Here is a 17,120-nt window from a genome sequence, read left to right on the forward strand (position 1 = left end):
CAGTAAGAGTAAGGTTCATAAATAAAGGAAACATAGAGTCTTTTTTAGACAAACAAATGTTGAGAGAATTCACTACTACCAAGCCAGCAAGAACTGCTAAAAGGAGCTCTAAATCTTGAAACAAAACCTTAAATAGACCAAAATAGAACCTCCTTAAGGCATAAATCTTACAGGACCTGTAAAACAGTAACATTAAAAAAAACAAAACAAAACAAAAACAACAAGTTATTCAGCCAACAACTAGCACAATGAATAGAACAGTACATTGCTTCTCAGTACTAACGCTGAATGTAAATGGCATAAATGCTCCACTTAAATGATACAGAATGGCAGAATGGACAAGAATTCACCAACCAAGTATCCGCTGCCTTTAAGAAACTCATCTGACACATAAAAGACTCAAACAAACTTAAGGTAAAGTGGTGGAAAAAGATAATCTATGCCAAAGATGGCCGAATAGGAATAGCTCCAGTCTGCAGCTCCCAGCATGAGCGACACAGAAGACAGGTGACTTCTGCATTTCCAACTGAGGTACCACGCCAATCTCACTAGGGCTTGTCAGACAGTGGGTGCAGCCTACGGAGCAGGGCAGGGCATCGCCTCACCCGGGAAGTGCAAAGGGTTGGGGAATTCCCTTTCCTAGCAAAGGGACGCCATGACAGATGGTACCTGGAAATTGAGGACACTCCCACCCTAACACTGCGCTTTTCCAATGGCCTTAGCAAATGGCACACCAGGATATTATTTCTCACGCCTGGCTCAAAGGGTCCCATGGCCACGGAGCCTCGCTCACTGCTAGCACAGCAGTCTGAGATCAAACTGAAAGACTCAGTGAGGCTGGGGTAGGGGCATCCGCCATTTAGGAGGATTGACTAGGTAAACAAAGCAGCTGGGAAGCTTGAACTGGGTGGAGCCCATCACAGCTCAGCAAGGCCTGCCTGCCTCTGTAGACTCCACCTCTGGTAGCAGGGCATAGCTGAACAAACGGCAGCAGAAACTTCTGCAGACTTAAAAGTCCCTGACAGCTTTGAAGAGAGTAGTGGTTCTCCAAACATGGAGTCTGAGATCTGAGAAGGGACAGACTGCCTCCTCAAGTGGGTCCCTGACTCCCAAGTAGCCTAACTGGGAGACACCTCCCAGTAGGGGCTGGCTGACAAATCATACAGCTGGGTGCCCCTCTGAAAGAAACAAAGCTTCCGTATCAGGTAGTAACATCTGCCCTTCTGCAATATTTGCTGTTCTGCAGCCTCCACTGGTGATACCCTGGCTAACAGGGTCTGGAGTGGACCTACAGCAAACTCCAACAGACCTGCAACTGAGGGTCCTGACTGTTAGAAAGGAAAACTAACAAACAGGACATCCACATCAAAACCCCACCTGTATATCACCATAATCAAACAACAAAGGGAGATAAAACCACAAAGATGGGGAGAAACCAGAGAAGAAAAGCTGAAAATTCTAAAAATCAGAGTGCCTTTTCTCCTCCAAAGGAATGCAGCTCCTCACCAGCAACGGAACAAAGCTGGACGGAGAATGACTTTGATGAGTTGACAGAAGAAAGCTTTAGACGATCGTTAATAACGAACTTCTCCAAGCTACAGGAAGATGTTTGAACCCATCGCAAAGAAGTTAAAAAGCTTGAAAAAAGATTAGACAAATGGCTAAATAGAATAAACAGTGTAGACAAGTCCTTAAATGACCTGATGGAGTGGAAAACCACGGCACGAGAACTACATGACGCATTCACAAGCTTCACAAGCTTCAGTAGCCAATTTGATCAAATGGAAGAAAGGGTATCAGTGACTGAAGATCAAATGAATGAAATGAAGCGAGAAGTTTAGAGAAAAAAAGAGTAAAAAGAAATGAACAAAGCCTCCAAGAAATATGGGACCATGTGAAAAGACCAAATCTACATCTGATTGGTGTAGCTGAAAGTGACAGGGAGAACAGAACCAAGTTGGAAAACACTCTTCAGGATACGATCCAGGACAACCTCCCCAACCTAGCAAGACAGGCCAACATTCAAATTCAGGAAATACACAGAACGCCACCAAGATACTCTTGGAGAAGAGCAACTCCAAGACACATAATTGTCAGATTCACCAAAGTTGAAATGGAGGAAAAAATGTTAAGGTCAGCCAGAGAGAAAAGTCGGGTTTTCCACAAAAGGAAGCCCACCAGACTAACAGCAGATCTCTCGGCAGAAACTCTACAGGCCAGAAAAGAGTGGGGGACAATATTCAACATTCTTAAAGAAAAGAATTTTCAACCCAGAATTCTATATCCAGCCAAACTAAGCTAAACAAGTGGAGAAGAAATAAACTCCTTTACAGACAGACAAATGTGGAGGGATTTTGTCACCACCAGGTCTGCCTTACAAGAGCTCCTGAAGGAAGCACTAAACATGGAAAGGAACAACCAGTACCAGCCACTGCAAAAACATGCCAAATTGTAAAGACTATCCATGCTAAAAAGAAACTGCATCAACTAACAAGCAAAATATCCAGTTAACATCATAATGACAGGATCAAATTCACACATAACAATATTAACCTTAAATGTAAATGGGCTAAATGCTGCAATTAAAAGACACAGACTGGTAAACCGGATGAAGAGTCAAGACCCATCAGTTTGCTGTAATCAGGAGACCCATCTCATGTGCAGACACACACATAGGCTCAAAATACAGGGACAGAGGAAGATCTACCAAGCAAATGGAAAACAAAACAAAACAAAAAGCATGGGTTGCAATCCTAGTCTCTGATAAAACAGACTTTAAACCAACAAACATCAAAAGAGATAAAGAAGGCCATGACATAATAGTAAAGGGATCAATTCAACCAGAAGAGCTAACTATCCTAAATACATATGCACCCAATACAACAGCACCCAGATTCAAAAAGCAAGTCCTTAGAGACCTACAAAGAGATTAAGACTCCCACACAATAATAATGGGAGACTTTAACACTCCACTGTCTCCACTGTCAACATTAGACAGATCAACGAGACAGAAAGTTAACAAGGATATCCAGGAATTGAACTCAACTCTGCACCAAGCAGACCTAATAGACATCTACAGAACTCTCCACCCAAAATCAACAGAATATACATTTTTCTCTCACACTTATTCCAAAATGGATCACATAGTTGGAAGTAAAGCACTCCTCGGCAAATGTAAAAGAACAGAAATTATAACAAACTGTCTCTCAGATCACAGTGCAATCAAACCAGAACTCAGGATTAAGAAACTCACTCAAAACCGCACAACTACATGGAAACTGAACAACCTGCTCCTGAATGACTACTGGTTACATAACGAAATGAAGGCAGAAAGAAAGATGTTCTTTGAAACCAATGAGAACAAAGATACAACATACCAGAATCTCTGGGACACATTTAAAGCAGTGTGTAGAAGGAAATTTATAGCACTAAATGCCCACAAGAGAAAGCAGGAAATATCTAAAATTGACACCCAAACATCACAACCAAAAGAACTAGAGAAGCAAGAGCAAACACATTCAGAGGCTAGCAGAAGGCAAGAAATAACTAAGATCAGACCAGAACTGAAGGAAATACAGACACAAAAAACCCTTCAAAAAAATCAATGAATCCTGAAGCTGGTTTTGTGAAAAGATCAACAAAATGGATAGACCGCTAGCAAGACAAATGGAAGAAAAAAGAAAAAAAAGAAAAAAGAAAAAAAAAGAAAAGAGAAAAGAATCAAATAGATGTAATAAAAAATGATAAAGGAGATATCACCACCAATCCCATAGAAATACAAACTACCATCAGAGAATACTATAAACACCTGTACGCAAATAAACTAGAAAATCTAGAAGAAATGGATAAATTCCTGGACACATACATTCTCCCAAGACTAAACCAGGAAGTTGCTGAATCCCTGAATAGACCAATAATAGGCTCCGAAATTGAGGCAATAATTAACAGCCTACCAACCAAAAAAAGTCCAGGACCAGAAGGATTTACAGCCGAATTCTACCAGAGGTAGAAAAAGGAGCTGGTTCTATTACTTCTGAAACTATTCCTATCAATAAAAAAAGAGGGAATCCTCCCTAATTCATTTTATGAGGCCAGCATCATCCTGATATCAAAGCCTGGCAGAGACACAACAAAGAAAGAGAATTTTAGACCAATATCCCTGATGAACGTCAATGTGAAAATCCACAATAAAATACTGGCAAACTGAAGCCAGCAGCACACCAAAAAGCTTATCCACTATGATCAAGTTGGCTTCATCCCCGGGATGCAAGGCTGGTTCAACATACACAAATCAATAAACGTAATCCAGCATATAAACAGAACCAAAGGAAAAAAACCACATGATTTTCTCAATAGATGCAGAAAAGGCCTTCCACAAAATTCAACAGCCCTTCATGCTAAAAACTCTCAATGAATTTGGTATTGATGGGAAGTATCTCAAAATAATAAGAGCTCTTTATGACAAACCCACAGGCAATATCATACTGAATGGGCAAAATCTGGAAGCATTCCCTTTGAAAACTGGCATAAGACAGGGATGCCCTCTCTCACCACTCCTATTCAACATACTGTTGGAAGTTCTGGCCAGGGCAATCAGGCAAGAGAAAGAAATAAAGGGTATTCAATTAGGAAAAAAGGAAGTCAAATTGTCCCTGTTTGCAGAAGACCTGATTGTATATTTAGAAAACCCTATCATCTCAGCCCAATATGTCCTTAGGCTGATAAGCAACTTCAGCAAAGTCTCAGGATACAAAATCAATGTGCAAAAATCACAAGCATTCCTATACACCAATAACAGACAAACAGAGAGCCAAATCATGAGTGAACTCCCATTCACAATTGCTTCAAAGAGAACAAAATGCCTAGAAATCCAACTTACAAGGGATGTGAAGGACCTCTTCAAGGAGAACTACAAACCACTGCTCAACGAACTAAAAGAGAACAGAAACAAATGGAAGAACATTCTATGCTTATGGATAGGAAGAATCAATATTGCGAAAATGCCCATATTTCCCAAGGTAATTTATAGATTCAATGCCATCCCCATCAAGCTACCGATGACTTTCTTCACAGAATTGGAAAAAACTACTTTAAAGTACATATGGAACAAAAAAAGAGCCTGCATTGCCAAGACAATCCTAAGCCAAAAGAACAAAGCTGGAGACATCATGCTACCTGACTTCAAACTATACTACAAGGCTACAGTAACCAAAACAGCATGGTACTGGTACCAAAACAGAAATATAGACTAGTGGAAAGGAATAGAGCCCTCGGAAATAAAACCACACATCTACAACCATCTGATCTTTGACAAACCTGACAAAAACAAGAAATGGGGAAAGGATTCCCTATTTAATAAATGGTGCTGGGAAAACTGGCTAGCCATATGTAGAAAGCTGAAACTGAATCCCTTCCCTACACCTTATACAAAAATTAATTCAAGACGGATTAAAGACTTAAATGTTAGATATAAAACCATAAAAACCCTAGAAGAAAACCTAGGCAATACCATTCAGGACATAGGCATGGGCAACAACTTCATGACTAAAACACCAAAAGCAATGGCAACAAAATCCAAAATTGACAAATGGGATCTAATTAAAGAAAAGAGCTTCTGCACAGCAAAAGAAACTATCATCAGAGTGAACAGGCAACCTACAGAATGGGAGAAAATTTTTACAATCTACCCATCTGACAAAGGGCTAATATCCAGAATCTACAAAGAACTTAAACAAATTTACACGAAAAATCAAACAACCCCATCAAAAAGTGGGCAAAGGATATGAACAGACACTTCTCAAAAGAAGACATTTATGCAGCCAACAGACACATGAAAAAATGCTCACCATCACTGGTCATCAAAGAAATGCAAATCAAAACCACAATGAGATACCATCTCACACCAGTTACAATGATGATCATTAAAAAGTCAGGAAACAACAGATGCTAGAGAGGATGTGGAGAAACAGGAACACTTTTACACTGTTGGTGGGACTGTAAACTAGTTCAACCAACTGTGGAAGACAGTGTGGCGATTCCTCAAGGATCTAGAACTAGAAATACCATTTGACCTCGCCATCCCATTACTGGGCATATACTCAAAGGATTATAAATCACACTGCTATAAAGACACATGCACACGTATGTTTATTTCGGCACTATTCACAATAGCAAAGTGAATTGGAACCAACCCAAATGTCCATCGATGATAGACTGGATTAAGAAAATGTGGCATATATACACCATGGAATACTATGCAGCCATAAAAAAGGATGAGTTCATGTCCTTTGTAGGGACATGGATAAAGCTGGAAACCATCATTCTCAGCAAACTATTTCAAGGAGAGAAACCCAAACACTGCACGTTCTCACTCATAGGTGGGAATTGAAAAATGAGAATACTTGGACACAGGGTGGGGAACATCACACACTGGGGCCTGTCGTGGGGTGGGTGGAGCAGGGAGGGACTGCATTAGGAGATATACCTAATGTAAATGACTGGTTAACGGGTGCAACACACCAACAAGGCACATGTATACATATGAAACCTGCACGTTGTGCACATGTACCCTAGAACTTAAAGTATAATAATAAAAAATAAAATAAAATTTAAAACAACGACAACAATAAAAAGATATTCCATGCCAATGGACACTGAAAGCAAGCAGGAGTAGCTATTTTTATATCAGACAAAACAGACTGGAAAGCAACAACAGTTAAAAAAGAGACATTACATCATGACAAAAGGCCTTGTTCAACAGGAAAATATCACAATCCTAAATACATATGCACCTAACACTAGAGCTCCCTAATTTATAAAACAAGTACTGCTAGACTTTAGAAATGAGATAAACAGCAACACAATAATAGTGGCGGACTTTAATACTCCACTGACGGCACTAGACAAGTCATCAAGACAGAAAGTCAACAGAGAAACAATGGACTTAAACTATACCCCGGAACAAACTGACCTAACAGATATTCACAGAACATTTTGCCAACAACTACAGACTATACATTCTATTCACCAGCACACGGATCCTTCTCCAAGACAGACCACGACAGGACACAAAACAAGTCTCAACGAATTTAAGAAAATCGAAATTATAGCAAGTACTCTCTCACACTATAGTGGAATAAAATTGGAAATCAACTCCAAAAGGAACCCTCAAAACCATGCAAATACATGTAAATTAACCTACTGCTGAATGATCATTCGATCAACAATGAAATCAAGGTAGAAATTTAAAAATCCTTTGAACTGAATGATAAAAGTGACACAACATATAAAAACTTCTGTGATAAAGCAAAAGTGGTGCTAAAAAGAAAGTTCACAGCAATGAATGCCTATATCCAAAAAGTCTGAAAGAGCATAAATAGACGATCTAAGGTTACACCTTAAGTTACTAGAGAAACAAGAACAAACCAAACCCAAACCCAGAAGAAGAAACAACAAGGATCAGAACAGAACTAAATGAAATTGAGACAAAGAAAGAAAGAAACAAAAAACACAAAAGATAAATGAAACAGAAAGCTCGTTCTTTGAAAAAGAAACAAAATCGATAGGCCATTAGTTAGATTAACCAAGCAAGAAGAGAGAAGATCCAAATAAGCTCTCTTAGAAATGAAATGGAGATATTACAACTGATACCACAGAAATACAAAAGATCATTCAAGGCTACTATGAACCCCTTTAGGTGCACAAACTAGAAAATCTAGAGGAAATGGGTAAATTCCTGAAAACATAAAACCCTCCTAGATTAAACCAGGAAGAAATAGAAACTCTGAACAGACCAACAACAAGCAGCAAGACTGAAACGGTAATTAAAACTGCCAACAAAAAAAACGTCCAGGACCAGATGGATTCACAGCTAAATTCTATCCAATATTCAAAGAAGAACTGGTACCAATCCTATTGACACTACCCCACAATACAGAGAAAGAGGAAACCCTCCCTAATTCATTCTATGAAGACCGTATCACCCTAATACTAAAACCAGTAAATAATATAACAGAAAAAAAAAGAAAGAAAGAAAGAAAAGAAAACTACAGGCCAATATCCCTGGTGAACATAGATGCAAAAATCCTCAACAAAATACCAGCTAACCGAATCCAACAGCACATCAAAAAGATAACACATCATTATCAAGTGGGTTTCATGCTAGGGATGCAGGGATCGTTTAACATACACAAGTCAATAAATGTGACGTACCATATAAACAATTAAAAACAAAAAATCACATAATCATCTCAATAGACACAGAAAAGGCATTTGACAAAATCCAGTGTTCCTTTATAATTAAAACACTCAGCAAAATTGGCATAGAAAGGAGATGCCTTAAGGTAATAAAAGCCATCTATGACAAACCTACAGCCAACATTATACTGAATGGGGAAAAGTTGAAAGCATTTCCCCTGAGAACTGGAACAAGACAAGGATGCCCAGTCTCACTACTACTGTTCAACATAGTACTGGAAGTCCTAGCCAGAGCAATCAGACAAGATAAGGAAATAAAGGGCATCAAATCAGTAAAGAGGAAGTCAAACTGTTGCTGTTTGCTGATGATATGCTCGTATACCAAGAAAACCCTGAAGATTCATCCAAAAAGCTCCTAGAATTGGCAAATGAATTCAGTAAAGTTTCAGGATACAAAATTGATGTACACAAATCGGTAGCACTGCTATACACTAACAGCAACCAAGCTGAAAATCAAATCAATAACTCAATCCCTTTTACTATGTCTGCAAAAAAAAAAAAAACTTAGGAATATACCTAAGGAGGTGAAAGACATCTACAAGAAAAACTACAAAACACTGCTGAAAGAAATCATAGATGACACAAACAAATGTAAACACATCTCATGCTCATGGATGGCTAGAGTCAATACTGTGAAAATCATCATACTGGCAAAAGCAATCTACAGATTCAATGCAATTCCTACCAAAATATCACCATTCTTTGCAGAGCTAGGGAAAACAATCCTAAAATTCATATGAAACCAAAAAAGAACACACATAGCCAAATCAAGACTAAGCAAAAACAAAAACAAAAAAACCCAAAACCCACAAATCTGGATGTATCACATCACCCAACTTCGAACTAAACTATAAGGCTATAGTTACTGAAACAGCATAGTACTGGTATAAAAATAGGCACATAGACCAATGAAACAGAATACAGAACCCAGAAATAAAGCCAAATACTTACAGCCAAATGATCTTTGACAAAGCAAACAAAAACATAAAGTGGGGAAAGGACACCCTATTCAACAAATGGTGCTGAGGTGATTGGCAAGCCACATGTATAAGAATGAAACTGGATCCTCATCTCTCACCTTACACAAAAATGAACTCAAGATTAGATCAAAGACTTAAATCTTTTAAGACCTGAAGCCATAAAAGTCCTAGAAGATATTATCAGAAAAACCCTTCTAGACATTGGCTTAGGCAAAGACTTCATGACCACGAACCCAAAAACAAATTCAACAAAAACAAAGACAAATAGATGGGACTTAATTAAACTAAAAAGCTTCTGCACAGCAAAGGAAATAATCAGTAAACAGACAACCCACAGAGTGGGACAAAGGTCTAACATCCAGAATCTATAAAAAACCCAAACAAATCAGCAAGAAAAAAGCAAAACAAACAATCCCATCAAAAAGTGGGCTAAGGACATGAATAGACAATTCCCAAAAGAAGATATACAAATGTCCAACAGACATATGAAAATATGTTCAACATAACTAATTATCAGGGAAATGCAAACCAAAACCACAATGCGATACCATCTTACTCCTGCAAGAATCACCATAATCAAAAAATCAAAAAATAATAGATGTTGGCATCAATGTGGTAAAAAGATCAAACTTTTACACTGCTGCTAGGAATGTAAACTAGTATAACCACTATGGAAAATGATGTGAAGATTCCTTAAGGAACCAAATATCTACCATTTGACCCAGCAATCCCACTACTGGGTATCTACCCAAAAAAAAAAAAGAAGTCATACAAAAAAAGACACTTGAACACACGTTTATAGCAACACAATTTGTAACTGCAAAAATACAGAATCAGCCCAAATGCCCATCAATCAACAAGTGGATAAAGAAAATGTGGTATGTATAATACATATACAAATACACACACACACACCATGGACTACTACTCAGCCATGCAAAATAACCAAATAATGGCATTCACAGCAACCTGGATGGAGTTGGAGACCATTATTCTAAGTAAAGTAACTCAGGAATGGAAAACCAAACATTGTATGTTGTCACTCATAAATGGGAACTAAGCTATGAGGATGCAAAGGCATAGAATGATACAATGGACTTTGGGAACTTGAAGTAAAGGGTGGGAAAGGGTGAGGGATAAATGACTACACATTAGGTACTGTGTACACTGCTTGGGTGAGGGGTGCACCCAAATCTCAAAAATTATTACCAAAAAACATGTCCATGTAATCCAACACCACCTGTTCCCCAAAAACCTATTGAAATAAAAAAAGGAAAAGAAAAAATAACTCAAAATGGATCAAAGACCTAAATATAAGACCTAAAACTATAAAATTCTTAGAACACTGAACAAAAGAGCTTCATGACATTATATTTGGCAATTATTTCTTGGATGTGACAACAAAGGCAGTCACTGAAAGAAAATACTGGCAAATTAGACTTCACGAAAAATTTTTAAATTTGTACATCAGAAGACCATATCAACAGTAAAAGGCCAGCCACAGAATGGGTGAAAATATAGGCAAATCATATATCTGATAAGAGATTAGTATCCAAAATATATAGAAAATTCCTGAAACTCAACCAAAAGAAAAACCTGATTCAACAATGTGCAAAAGACTCAAATAGAGACACACAAATGGCCAATAAACAGAGGAAAAGATAAACATCTCTAATCATTAGCAAAACAAATCAAAACTACAATGAGATGCTACCTTATACCCACAAGAATGGCTACCATCAAAATTCAGAAAATAAGTGTTGAAGAGAATGTGGAGAAACTGCAACCCTTGCACACTATTGGTTTGAAAGTAAAATGTTATTTCTGCTATGGAAAACAGGATGAAAATTCCTCAAAAAATTAAAAATAGAATTACAACATGATCCAGCAATTCCACTTCTGGATATATACCCCTTGAGAGCAGAGTTTCAAGAAAGTATTTGTACACTCATGTTCACTGGAGCAGTATTCACAAGAGTTAAAATGTGAAGCAAACCAAGTGTTCACCAAGGATGAACGAACAAGCAAAATGTGGTATTTACATACAATGGAATATTATTCAGCCTTAAAAAGTAAGGAAATTCTGATATATGCTACAAAATGAATGTATCTTGAGGACATTTTGCTAAATGAAATAAGCCAATCACAAAAGAACAAATAATGTACAATTCCACTTACATGAAGTACTTTAAAGTAGTGAAAATCAGAGAGAGAGAATTTTGGTTTCCAGGGCCTGTGGAAAGGTGAGAATGGAAAGCTGTTGTTTAAATGGATATACAGCTTCAGTTTTACAAAATAAAGAGTTCTGGAGATAAACAGCGATGATGGTTGCACAACAATATAAATGGAGTACCACTGATCTGTAAACTTAAAAATGATTATGATGGTAAAGTTTATACGTATTTTACCACAATTTTAAAAAGCTTGAGAAAAAAAGGTATCAATGATAATGATGTTGATTTCCTCTGAATTAACCTGTATGTAAAGTAATCCCAGCTAAAACACAGGAAGATTTTTAAAAATTATATAACTTGGCAAAAAGTATTCTAAAACTTCAGACCAATAAACAAGTGGGTGTAACTGGAAAATTCTGGAAAGGGGCACTGTGGGAAGGGGTGTACTAATCTGATCCGATCAATTTTAAGTTATAAAAAAGATTTTCAAAAAGTAATGTGGCAAAAATTATTCTAAATGTTATCTGGAAAAATAGGTGAGTATAACTGGAAAACTCTTGAAAGGGGAACTGAGGGAGAGGAAGAGACGAAGTTTACTACATATAAAAATATATTACCTTAAAGAATGTAATAAAAACAATGATATTTATGCTGAACAGGCTCTGAGTCTGCTTTTAAAAAATGCATTTGTTAATACTAAAGACAATGTGCTGAGAAACTGTTCTCTCCATCAAACTGTCAAAAACTATGTTGTTTGAAATTTTATAAAGTGAGAATGGAACATCCCACTCTTGCACTGATGGTAGATCATTATGAAACAGAAGCAGCCTCAATTTGCAACTCAGAGCTTCAGATAAGGGGTTTCCAGACACAACATTCCACATGTATCTCGATTTTGTAGTCTCCAGGGAATCAGAACCCTGAGTCAGCTTCTCAGCCCAGGCCTGATGTTTATTAACCCTTGACACACTGTCTTGCTGTGCTTTAAGCTTATCAAATATTGCTGCATTTAAACTTTGTCCAAACTCCACCCCTCTCCAAAATCCTATAATAACCCTGGTTCATTCTTTAGTGAAAAGGTGGCATTTCTTCTGCTGTGCAAGTCTCCCTCACTGCAGCAAGCTAATTAACCTTTGTCAGCCTACAGATGTCTCCCTGGTGGTCTTTACCAGATAAATCTTATAAAGGGACTTTATCAGGTTGAAATAAAGAGTCTATGAAAAACAAAAGTTTATGTGGAAATTTAAAACATAATAGCATTTCAAATCAAGAAAAAGGTGGCTTATTGAAAAACGGTATTGAATTAATTAATCTTTTGGGAAAAAACAAAACCAGCTGGATCCTTAACTTTCTGGTAACAATTTCAAAAGTTTCTAAGATTTCAGTATTTTAGAAAATGGAATTAAAACAAAACTGGAAGAAAATATATTTTTGCATTTTTGTATTACGAACTGAGATCTCTCCCAAACTCGGAGGCTGTGACTATTAAAAAACTATGAGTTTATCCACTGGATAAATTTCTGGCAATGAAGTCGCTAGTTAAAGGGCATATTTCTTTATGAAATATTTTTTTTTAATGTGCAGCAAAAAGAACCAAAAAGTATCAAATAATAAAAAATATAAAAAATTAACCAAATATAAAAACAGTAAAAGATTCACAGTAAAAAATGGTCAACGATGTTCAAATTTCACTCACAAAGGTAAATCAAATGAAGAGATACTATTTTTAACCTAACATATTGGCAAAACTTTTAAAGTTTATTATCAGCTATTATTGACACAGATATAAGAAAACTGGCAGTCCTATATTCTTTCTCATAATACACACTTTTACTGTCTTTTGGAAGGGCATTTCACAACATCTTTTAAAATTTTTAATTATGGATTGATACATCACTTCATGATCAGAAATTTATTTTACAGATACAATCACAGAAGTCAGCCAAGATGCTCAAGACAGCCATAACCATAAAAGGATGTTTGTCTGTTGATGAGGAACCAGTTTAAAAGAAAAAAAAGATATAGCCATAGCACAGAATACTTGTAGCTGTTAAAAATGATCTGCATGTGCTGATAAGGAAAATCTTTGTGCTTTTGAAAAAGGTTACTTTTTATTGTTAATAAGGTATACCGGGTATTTTTTCTAAACATTAGAAAATGTAAAGAAAACAAAAGGAACAAACCTGAACAAATGAAAGAAAACCGTAGACAGAAAAGAATAAATTTTCTTTACCATCTCTACCACTATCTCTCCCCAAAAGTAACTGCTTTCATATCGCTGGGTAATGCCTATATCATCACATATGCATGTTCAGCTTTTACTTTACATCAGAGATCACACTTATCCACTAGTCTGTGCTTTATCCCTTCACTTACTTTTTCCATAACATAATGTCATTCATTTTAACAACTGTGTAAGATAAAAGGTTTATTTGTTTAAAACAATATACCGAAATCTTTTCTAGTATGATCTCACTTGGCTTTTTAAATGTTTCTGTATATATTTAAAAATCTGTTAAGATACATATACATATGATATTTAACAAGAGCTATCTCTGGGAACTAGCACTGGGTGGCACGAGCAAGGAAGCACAATTTTTTAATTTTATAACCTTTTGACATTTTAATTTTGCATCAGGTACACATATTACTTTTCTGATAAAATTAAAGGAGGCTATTTTTATCTACAGAGTGAAATAATATGATAAAAATGAAAGTTCACTAATTTCTCTACACTTGTTAAACAAAATGATCTCTTGATCCTTTCAGACTTCTCCAAGTTTCAGATTCATGTACACAAATGCCTGCTAAACACTTCCACCTGGACCTGAGGCAGCTCTAATTCAACACCTCCAAAGTGACTCATCATCTTCCTCTGCTCATTTTACCTTAATTACTGGTAATTACCTAAATTACTCACCAATGGGTTCCTATTTCACTCAGAGTCACAGGATTATCTAAACTAGAAAGTACAGAGATATTCTTAATGCTTCCCTTATCTTCACCCCAAATCTAATTACCAAGTCTTGCCAACATTATTTCCTAAATATTATTCTAATCCATTGTCTCCTCTCCATTTCTAGTATTTATCCTATTTCAGACTCTCCTCTCTCCCCCAGGCTATTACAATATCCAACCTGACTCAGGTGCTATCCCTCTTTAACTGACATCAGAGCTGGGTAACTCTCACCAGAATGAGCTCTCTAAAATGAAAAGCTGACCATGTCACTCCATGAATCCTTTCACAGAACTCCACTGCCTACAAGACAAAAAAAAACTAAACATTTCTAATTAACATGATATATATAAAGGCTATGATCTAGAGCCTGTCCAGGTTTCCAGCCTCATCTTTTCCTATTCTGTGCATTACAATTAATGTCTACTTCAGCAATCCTGAACTATCTACAGTTCCTGAAAGATTCCCAATACGGTCAGCTCCTCTATTCCTACTGTCTTCTCTGACTACAACACTTGCTTTCCACCAACCTCTGTAAATCCCATCAAACTAAGGTTTCTTAACCTTGGCGCTACTGACATCAAGAGCTGAATAACTCTGTTGTGGAAGCTGTCCTGTTGAATGTAGGATGTTTAGCAGCATCCTGGGCCTTTACTCACTAGATGCCAGTAGCATTCCCCCTAGTTGTGACAAAAATGTCTCTAGACATTGCTAAATGTTTCCTGGGGAAGAAAACAGGCCCAGGTAACAACTTCTCCATTAATTTGTTAAAACTGTTTCTCATATTTACATAAAAGATCTCCCCCGTCTCTACTAAAAATACAAAAAAAAAAAAAAAAAATTAGCCAGGCGCGGTGGCGGGCACCTATAGTTCCAGCTACTGGGGAGGCTGAGGCAGGAGAATGGCGTGAACACGGAAGGCGGAGCTTGCAGTGGGCTGAGATCGCACTACTGCACTCCAGCCTGGGCGACAGAGGGAGACTCTGTCTCAAAAAAAAAAAAAAAAAAATCTCAAGAAGAATAGAGATAAGACTACTTTTAACACTAATTGCCTTTGAGGAAGACAACTGGGTAACTGGAGTGGGATGAAAAAAACTTACTTTTCAAAACATTCACTGTGTGTTTTTAGTCTTGTACCTCTTCTAACTTCTCCAGTGCTATCACCCTGGTCTGTGCAACCGCTGTCTTTTAACTACTGCAACAACATGCTAACCAACTTTCCCCTTCCTTTAGCCTTTCCTTCTTAGGCCCATTTTTACCTGTAGCCACAGTGATCCTTTTAAAACTGAAATCGGATCACGTCACTCATTTGCTCAAAAACCTCCCATCTTCCTAATCTCAGACCACCAAAACCTTACAACGATCTTCCCACAATCTGCATCCTACTCCACCCCTTTCTTTCTGATCTCTTCTCCCTAGTATTTGGTGTTTCTGTAGGTCAAAAAATGAACAAACAGCGGCCATTTCATAGACTGAACCTAATACTAACTGCTTGCCATTCCTCAGACGTGCCAGGGTCTTTGCACTTACTGTTCTCTGCTGAGAACACGCACCCAGATGCTCATATGGCTCACTCTCCAACTCCTTCAGGTCTTCACTTTTCAGGAGTCTTCACTGGCCCACCCTATGCTTACCCACAGCACCTATTAATATCTAATATTATTTTACTTATCCATCTTGTTTACTGTGTCTTTTCCATCTTGATCAGTGGTTCTGAAACCTGAGTCTGCATCACAATTATTTGGAAGGCTAGTTAAATAAAGAGTTCTGGGATGGAGCCTGAAAATTTCAGTTTCTAACAACTTCCCAGGTGATGCTGATGCTGCAGATCCAGGGACCACATTTTTAGAACCTGTTTCAGAATGTAAGCTCCATGAGGACAGAGATTTTTGTCTATCCACTGTTTTATCTCTAGGACGTGGCACATAGTAAGCACTTGCTGTGGTCTGAATGCTTGCCTCCTCCAAAACTCATGTTGAACCTTAATCACCAGTGTTGCAGTACTGAAAGCTGGAGTCTTTAAATGGTGACTGGGTCCTAAGGGTTCAGCCCTCATGAACGAGTTATCACGGGAAAGGAACTGGTAGCTTTATAAGAAAAGAGAGTTCTGGGCTAGCATGCTCGGACCCCTCACCATGTGGTGCCCTGTGCTACCTCAGGACTGTGCAGAGTCCATACCAGCAAGGCCCTCACCAGATGTGGCCCCCTGAACCAAGACTTTTCAGCCTTCATAACTGTAAGGAATAAATTTCTTTTCTTTATAGATTACCCAGTTTCAGATATTCTGCTATTAAGACATCACTGATATATGTAAATAAATATAAGTGTCCCATCCTCTTTTCACGGTAGCCTCTGACTCAGCCTATGATGCTAAACATTTACTGAACACTGTAAAAGAAACCGTGTAACTGTTACACCAAAAGATAGGTTCCCCAAAAGATAGGTTGAAGTCCTAATTCCAGTACCTCTGCATGTGACCTTCTTTCTTTTTTTTTTCAAAACAGGGTCTTTGCAGATGTAATAAGTTAAGATGAGGTGATTAGGGTGGATCTTAATCCAATACGTCTAGTATCCTTCTAACAAGTGGAGCACACCATATGAAGACAGAGCCACACAGGGATTATGTCGTGATAAGAATCAGAGACTGGAGTGATATAGCTGCAAGCCAAAAAATGCCAAGGATTGGCAGTAACACAAGGTAAGAGGCATGGAACAGACTGTCCCCTCGAACCTTGAGAGAGCATAGCCTTACCT

At 37.7% G+C, this 17,120-nt stretch overlaps 1 protein-coding gene across 8 annotated transcripts in view; it reads right to left on the reverse strand.

Annotated features, from left to right (window-relative positions):
• Positions 1 to 17,120, reverse strand: part of C1GALT1 (core 1 synthase, glycoprotein-N-acetylgalactosamine 3-beta-galactosyltransferase 1) — an 84,468-nt gene that overhangs the window by 64,449 nt on the left and 2,899 nt on the right. The window contains exon 2 of one of the 8 annotated variants that reach the window (XM_077997025.1): positions 11,415 to 11,469. The exons of the other annotated variants lie outside the window; for them this stretch is intronic. The gene's annotated coding sequence lies outside the window, so the exon portion shown is untranslated. The remainder of the gene's footprint in view (positions 1 to 11,414; positions 11,470 to 17,120) is intronic. 8 annotated transcript variants of the gene reach the window in all.

Source organism: Macaca mulatta, chromosome 3, assembly GCF_049350105.2.
Source record: "Macaca mulatta isolate MMU2019108-1 chromosome 3, T2T-MMU8v2.0, whole genome shotgun sequence".
Lineage (NCBI taxonomy): Eukaryota > Metazoa > Chordata > Mammalia > Primates > Cercopithecidae > Macaca > Macaca mulatta.